The sequence below is a fragment of the Coregonus clupeaformis genome, chromosome 27, assembly GCF_020615455.1.
Source record: "Coregonus clupeaformis isolate EN_2021a chromosome 27, ASM2061545v1, whole genome shotgun sequence".
Classification (NCBI taxonomy): Eukaryota; Metazoa; Chordata; class Actinopteri; order Salmoniformes; family Salmonidae; genus Coregonus; species Coregonus clupeaformis.
Window position 1 is genome coordinate 17,243,186 of NC_059218.1, and position 8,185 is coordinate 17,251,370.

Sequence of the window (8,185 nt, forward strand, 5' to 3'; positions counted from 1 at the left end):
TAAGAATGATGGAGGCCATTGTGTTCTTGGGGACCTTCAATGCTGCAGACATTTTTTGGTACCCTTCCCCAGATCTGTGCCTCGACACAATCCTGTCTCGGAGCTCTACAGGCAATTCCTTTGACCTCAAGGCTTGGTTTTTGCTCTGACATGCACTGTCAACTGTGGGACCTTATATAGACAGGTATGTGCCTTTCCAACTCATGTCCAATCAATTGAATTTACCACAGGTGGACTCCAATCAAGTTGTAGAAACATCTGAGCTCAATTTTGAGTCTCATAGCAAAGGGTCTGAATACTTATATAAATAAGGTATTTCTGTTTTTTATTTTTAATAAAATGTGTAAATATTTATAAAAACCTGTTTTCACTTTGTCATTATGGGGTATTGTGTGTAGATTGATAAGAAAAACATGAATTGAATCCATTTTAGAATAAGGCTGTAACGTAACAAAATGTGGAAAAAGTGAAGGGTTCTGAATACTTTCCGAATGCACTGTAGGTGTTTCTCAATGTCTTTAAGTTAGCAGATATAGGCTCCACTGTGCTATGTGTCCCCAGGATCAATATCGAGAAACTGGTTTATCAGATACTGCTGCCTCTCAGTGGCCAAACATCCCATCAAAGTCTCTCAGCTACTCGATCTGCTCTGTCTGCATGGAGTGTCTCCTCAGCAGCATCCTTGTGGTCCTCAGGTCTCTGGGGATGCCGGAGGGAGCAGAGGGGAGGAGGGGCCTCAGGCCTGCTACTGCCCCACAGATGGCCCTACTGCTGGGGCTGCTGCCCAGGACACAGGAGCTGGGGCAGGGGTTGGCCCCTCCAACGATGTGAGGGATGGGGGTGTGGTGGTGGGAGTTCAGGGGCGGCAGGCACCCTGGGCGGGTCTGGGAGATGTGGCCCTGGAGGAGGGCCCCTGAGCCCCGACGCTCCAGCCCAGAGAGGGCTCTATTGGTCAGGCTTGGGGCCACTAGTGATTCTCTGGAGCTCAGCAGGGTGGAGGAGCGGGAAGTGGCCTGTCTCCTGCTCTCCAGCGGGGTTCGGCCCTCCTCGGGGAAGCCCCCGGTAGGCACAGCCAGCTGGGGGTCAGAGTTGTAGTGGTCGGCACCCAGGTGGCGTCTGTGGATGATGCTGCGCAGGCTGGACACAGGAAGGGGGAGGGGGCAGCCAGGGACTCTGGTACCAGTGGAGAAAGATGGGAAAGGGGAACCCTGGCCTGTGCCGATGCTGTATGATTGGAGGTTTGGGTTGGAGGCAGAGTGGGGCGAAGAGAGGCCGGCAAAGGACAATTTACGCACCAACAGCCCCTTTTCCTCCTCTCTCTGACCCCTTTCTCCTAACTCTTCCTCATTCAACCTCCCCTCAGACTTGCTAAAGCTAATAACATTAGCAGTGTTGTTATCCAGGTCAGTACTACAATTGTACCAGATGGGGGCGCTGTTGTCGTAGTTGTTCCAGCCCAACCTGCTGGTCATGAGGGAGAGTTCTTCCTCTGGGTTGATATCTGTGAGGTCATCTGAGGACGAGGGAGCAGCGTCAGGATGCAGTGCCAGTAGAGAGGCAGGAATCCTCAGCCAGGGCTCTGAGTTCAGCCTCTGGAGGGGCTGCAGCAGCCTTTCCACTCTGCTTTGCTCCAGAACGGGAGCATGTGACTGGGTATCAGGCTGGGAGCTCCCGGTCTGACACCCAGAACACTGGTCCTCCTTAAAGTTAAAGACTTGCTGAGGAGGACGAGAGGAGGAGGAGGTGCAGTGAGGGGAGGTGAGTAGCTGGATCTCAGAGGGTGAGGCGCAGGGAGGAGCCACCGTCGAGTGCAGCCCACCCGCCTGGTCGAGGGGGGTGAGAGGGGGCACGTTGAGGTACTGTTTGGTCCTGGACGTCCCACAAGGGAGTGTGTTGGTGGTAATGATTATCACCTCCTTCCCTCGGGCCTTGCAGGTGTCCAGCAGCACCTTCAGAGCCTCCTTGTCGCCGGCCGTGACCGCGTGGACCAGCGCTGAGCTCCCAGAATGGTCCTCCAGGCCCGGGTCCGCTCCACTGGCCAGGAGCAGGGACACCACCCCGGCCCCAGCCCTCTCCAGGCAGGCATGCATCAGGGCTGAGTGGCCCGCCTTGTCCTGGATGTTGGGGTCGGCTCCGCTCTCCAGCAGGTACTGGACCATGCGGGTGCGGCTGGCGCTCTGCCGGTCGGCGTACCGCGTCTTACAGGCCACCATCAGGGCTGTCTGGCCACGCCTGTCGCTCTCGTTAATGTAGGCCCCGCCCTCCAAGAGGAGACGTGTGAGGCGCAGGCGGCGGAGGAACACGGCCTGGAGGAGGGGGTTCCCGGGCTCGGGAGGGTCCCCTGTCACACCCTCGTCCCCCTCCATGATCTCAGGCACTCAGACAGGCAGGGGTCTGTGGAGATGAGAGAGAAGGAATGGTCGGTTTGGTTTCATTAGAGTTTACATCACCAACCCTTGGTTTTTTCATTTTAGTCATTTAGCAGACGCTCTTATCCAGAGCGACTTATAGTTAGTGAGTGCATACATTTTTCATACTGGCCCCCCGTGGGAATCGAACCCACAACCCTGGCGTTGCAGGCGCCATGCTCTACCAACTGAGCTACAGGAGGGCCAGTTTTGGGTGCAACAGCCATGATTCAACTGATTTAGGTATTTTGGTTGATTGGTCATTAAGTGAGGTGGGAGAAAAGGGCAGATAATGTCATTACATGAAGGCAGCAGATCCAGTCAGCATTAACTGCAATGGAAAACATACCAAACAATAAGTAGACAGGGTTATGAGTGCAACATGTAATCAGTGGTCTCTCACTGGGCAGAAACTGGCTGAATCAACGTTGTTTCCACGTCATTTCAACAAAATAATTAAATGTGATGACGTTGAATCAACGTTGAAAACTGATTGGATTTGTGAAAAGTCTTTTAAACTTTTAACTTAAATACAATTACATTTTTTGTTGATTTCACATTAAATTCACATTAGTTGACCACTCAACAAAAACTAATCAAAACTAGACGTTGAAATTACATCTGTGCCCATTGGGCTGTTTATATGGTTATGTATCCAAATCATTTAAGTCTTTAACTACAATCCAAAACCTCCTAATGTATTAGCTGCTCATGTCAGAACAGTTAAAAACCCCAGATGGATAAGATGCAGAGGCCTTGGGCTAATTGTCTGCCAACCTGGGCAGATAGAATCCTTTGAAGCGACAGCTCCTTTTCATGGAGAGCCTATTCAGCTCTGCGCCTGTCCTCTCCAGCCTCAGCCAGACGCAGCTGGTTTCTATAGGCCATTGTGCTACTCATCCTTGCCTTTTCTGAGGGTCTGAGGGATGGCAGACATGTTTCTAGAGGGAGGAAACATGGTGCATTGTGGGATAACCTTCATTGGAACTGAAAATAAATAAGTACATTATTCCGTGTTTTTATAAAAAATACAATTTAAGTTTGGCTAGAATGAGAGGATGATGAGGGGATGGCTAATTTTAATGATTTTTTATGATATTGACATAAAAAAATATGTGTGTGTCTCTTGTCATTACTTCTCTCTCTCTCTGGCCATGAGTCTGTGCAGGCCATAGAGAAGTGGTAATCACTATTTCCAGTGCAGAATGGATGACAAACATTATGAAGGAGACTCAGGCACACAGGAGAGGAGAGGAGTGGAAGGCACCTTTGTCTCATTTCTGGGCACACAGAGATGTGATTCACTCACATCTCTCTGTCCTTGTATATACACTGAGGGTACAAAACATTAGGAATACCTGCTCTTTCCGTTTCAGTGTAGATTAAGGGGAGGAGACAGGTTAAAGAAGGATTTTTATGCCTTGAGACAATTGAGCCATGGATTGTTTATGTGTGCCATTCAGAGGGTCAATGGACAAGACAAAATATTTAAGTGCCTTTGAACGGGGTATGGTAGCAGGTGCCAGGCACACCAGTTTGAGTGTGTCAAGAACTGCAATGCTGCTGGGTTTTTTCACGCTCAACAGTTTCCTGTGTGTATCAAGAATCGACCACCACCAAAAGGACATCCAGCCAACTTGACAACCGTGGGAAGCATTGGATTCAAAATGTGCCAGCATGCCTGTGGAAAGCTTTCGACACCCTGTAGTCCACGAACCAATGAATTGAGGCTGTTCTGAGGGCAAAAAATGTTGCAACTCAATATTAAGAAGGTGTTTCTAATGTTTTCTACAGTCAGTGTATGTAACGCTATCCAGCAGAATTGATGTCTCAGGGCCTAAAGCAACATTCAACCAAAACAAACATGTCTAACTTCCCCTGTTTTGTTATGTAATGCTTCCTCCTGAAAAAAGGGAATCCATTTATTTTATTTATTCTAATAAAACATTTAACAAGCAAACCACAAAAAAGTCACACAGCCTTTACATCTTTGTAAAATGATCATTGTCACAGCTTTCCAAGAGCAAGTTGAAATCGTCGCAGAAATATATGCAGTTAAGTATTGACATAATTATGTTATATTTCTCCACTGAGAAGGGTGATGGCTGCTGATGACTTTCATCTGTTCTTCTTAATATTAGCAAATAGTGTTTGTGGGTGTTCAAATCAGACAACGTTGTTTTACCGCATTGTTCTGTGCACTATGTATTTTTTTATTATTTTTATTTTTTATTTTTAGGGGGTAGATCAGCTTTAATATTGCAGATAGATTGTAACTTCCATCAATGTAATTGTCTGCATCACTTCCAATCCCCCATGTTTTTCTCTCTCGCATATATATATATATATATATATATATATATATATACACACACATATTTACATACATACATACATATAAATACATATACATACATATCCATTAAAAAAATTAATTTCCCTTTATTACTTTCCAACCCCACCACCCCTTCCCTAATTGGAGTAAACTAGTGAACAACAATGCTTAGGCCTCTACTTCCAGTTTATACATACTATATACATTTTATGGACACAGTCAATTTTACAATAATTCTATTTTGTTTGTTTTTACTCATGAACTTCCTCTACCCTCAACCTCTCTGTACTGTGATGTTTTACAAAAGTTCTGAACCCTTCTATTGTCATTGTTTCTACAGATTGTAAATTGAAAATAATCATTTTTGCTAAAAGTATTATTATATTATTGATCGATTGACTATGACTTTTCAGATCACCCAGTAGTGCTATCTGCAGTGTTAGCTCCAGGTAAATATTGCAATCCTTTAGCCATTCCTGGACCTGTGTCCAAAAACCAAAAACCAAAACAAATGGAATCGGTACGTCAAATATCTCTTCCCAACTATTTTGCAATCTATATGGGACGGCTGTCAATCCTTTGGTCCTTAAATGAAACTGGTATACTTTTTTATTCATCACAATTTTCTTTAACCAGTTATGTTCTTTAATGCAGGGCCGACAGACAAGTTCCTCACTTTCTTCCCCCTCCACTTTCCTCTTCCATTTTTGCGGTAATGCTGCAATTATTTGGTTGTAATTTTGGGTAGAGCAGACATTTCCATATGTTTTTGTTAGCTGCATGTGCGACATAACTCCACCAGTCCTACCTATGATATAATTTACGAAGATTATACAATTTTCTTATCAATTAGTATATTTGAGTTCAACCACAATATTTGTTGCATTATTTGTTCTGTCGTTTCTGGAGGATTAAATTGAAATTGCAACCAAATTTCTATGGCTTGTTTTAGAAATAGTGATATTTGGGAGATTATTTCCTTTTCAAATAACTGAAAGTGAGAGGTTGTAATCTGAATAAAGGGAAAAAGGCCATTCTTGAACATTGGGTGAGACAATCTTACTAATTTGCTAGAGAACCAGTTCGGATTTAAGTATAACTTTTGTATGACTGAAGCTTTTAGTGATAGGTCTAATGATTTAATATTTAATAATTTCTGTCCTCCGAATTCATATTTAGTATATAAATAGGCCCGTTTAATTTTGTCTGGCTAGCCGTTCCAAATAAAATGGAATATTTTTTTCTCATATATTTAAAAAAACTGTTCGCTAGGCGTAGGCAAGACCATAAGCAAATAGGTAAACTGGGATAATACTAAAGAGTTAATCAGGGTGATCTTTCCACAAATTGACATGTATTTACCTTTCCATGGTAGCAAGATCTATTTTTGCTAACTTTCTATAAAAATGTATTGGAGTGCACTATGTTCTTACTAGAGTTGAACAGCAATATGTTTCAATAGAACATGCTGTTCAGTACACTGTATGTATTTCTATAACACATGCTGCAATTAGCAGTGCTCCAGTTTCCATGGAGGAGTTAAGCAGCTACGTGAGTGTTCCAGTGACTCCTTGGCCTGCAGGGCTGGGGTCAATTCCAATTGAAGGCAGTCAATTCAGGAAGTGATTTTAATTTAGAATTCTAAAATGTATAAACTTTTGAAATAAATAGCTTCTACTCCTCAGTTTATTGAGAAGTCATTGAAAATAGATGCATTTTTTTCAAATTTTGAATGGTTATTTAAGTTTACTTCCGAAATTGACTGCCTTCAATTCAAATTGACCCCAGCCCTGTTGGCCTGTGTGTGTGTGTGCTTGCAAGCCTGTGAGTGTCTACCGCCCATCCATGTGTATGTGTGTGTGTGTGTGTGTGACTACCTGCCCTGTCAGCAGGATAATGTCATGCTCCACCCCTCCGTAGGGGATTCAGTGGGAAGATCCACTCCAGAGTGAAGAGGCCATCTCTAATGTTAGAAGAGCGCACCAAACAGTTTGTGTGTATATGTGCGTGTGTGTGCATCTGTATATGTGAGGAGCCAGCCAGTGTGTGTTGTATGTACGTATGTATGCAAATGTGTGTGTGTGTGTGTGTGTGTGTGTAGTAAAGAGGGCCCTAGAGCCCACTCATGCTGCTCTCCCTAACCAAACTCAAAAGGCATAGCATTCAGAGCCACAGAGAGAATCCCTCACTAGCCTGGATGCCAGTATTTTCTGCTATAGCCTACTGCTTTGTAGTTGCCATGATTGGCGCAACACAACAATAAATTGGCAACAACATGCAGATCACCACCCAGGCTAGGGATTCACTACATTCTCTACCAGGTGAATTCAGGCTGATGTGTCACTACCATACAGCAGTAATTGTTTTACACTGTATGCAGTTACCGTTTACAGCTGTAAATATATAAACGTAATTGTACTGTGGTTATCCAAGGACAAAACTAGATTTACATCACAAGGGCAACTCAATGGGAAGCTTTGCTGGATTCTTTCATCTCAAGTCATCATCGAGATTGTAATTAATGTGTGTGACTCAAAAACAATTGCCTGAATCATTCGGAACAGGAAATGCAACCACTAACATTGTGCTCATGACATGTTATTGTTACTTACCAATCTATCGGCAGCAGCAATCTGCTCCTTGACACTTCATGCACACTGTAGAAATCTTGCAAGAAATATCCCGGTTTTTGAGAGGATGACAGTGCTGTGTGTATGACTGTGTACCTGGGAAAGCAAGAGAAGATAGTTAAGGAGGATGTGTGTGCCTCTTTCTTTCTCTGTCTCTCTCTGTGCGAGTGTGTGTAAGTGGTTGAGTGAGTGTGTGTGCGTGTGTGTGAGAGAGAGTAACACAGCTGTGACGTTAGTCAGGTTCTGGGAAGCAATCAATCGCTTGTCTGCGAGCAGCTCAGGAGGGAGAAAGTGAGAGGGGGAGAGAGAGGGTGAAAGAGAGAGAGATTGATGTGATGAGGAAAGGGAGGAGATGAGAAATAGAGGGAGAAAGAAAAATAGTGAATAATTGTGGCATCTACCAGCTGTAGATATAAACAATGATAAATTCAGACTCAAATAAAATGCATTCTGTCCATGTTCTATTGCACTACCACCATTACAGTGTTATCCTGGCTGGTCTGCATTAAACAGCTGCACTCATCAGGAGAGAGACCTTCAGAGGGGCACTTCACTTCTGTCCTGTAAGTCCATCTCATTAAACATGTCTGTTATGGATTGATATCAGTGGAGGCTGCTGAGGGGAGGACGGCTCATAATAATGGACAGAAAGGCGCAAATGGAATGGCATCAAACACATGGAAACCATGTGTTTGATGTACTGTATTTGATACCATTTCACCAATTCCGCTCCAGCCATTACCACGAGCCCGTCCTCCCCAATTAAGGTGCCACCAACCTCCTGTGATTGATATGCTGTCACCTGAGAGAGC

At 44.4% G+C, this 8,185-nt stretch overlaps 1 pseudogene; it reads right to left on the reverse strand.

Moving 5' to 3' along the window:
- Positions 1–602: 602 nt before the first annotated feature.
- On the reverse strand, positions 603–2,366 carry LOC121542196 (annotated as a pseudogene).
- Positions 2,367–8,185: the final 5,819 nt, after the last annotated feature.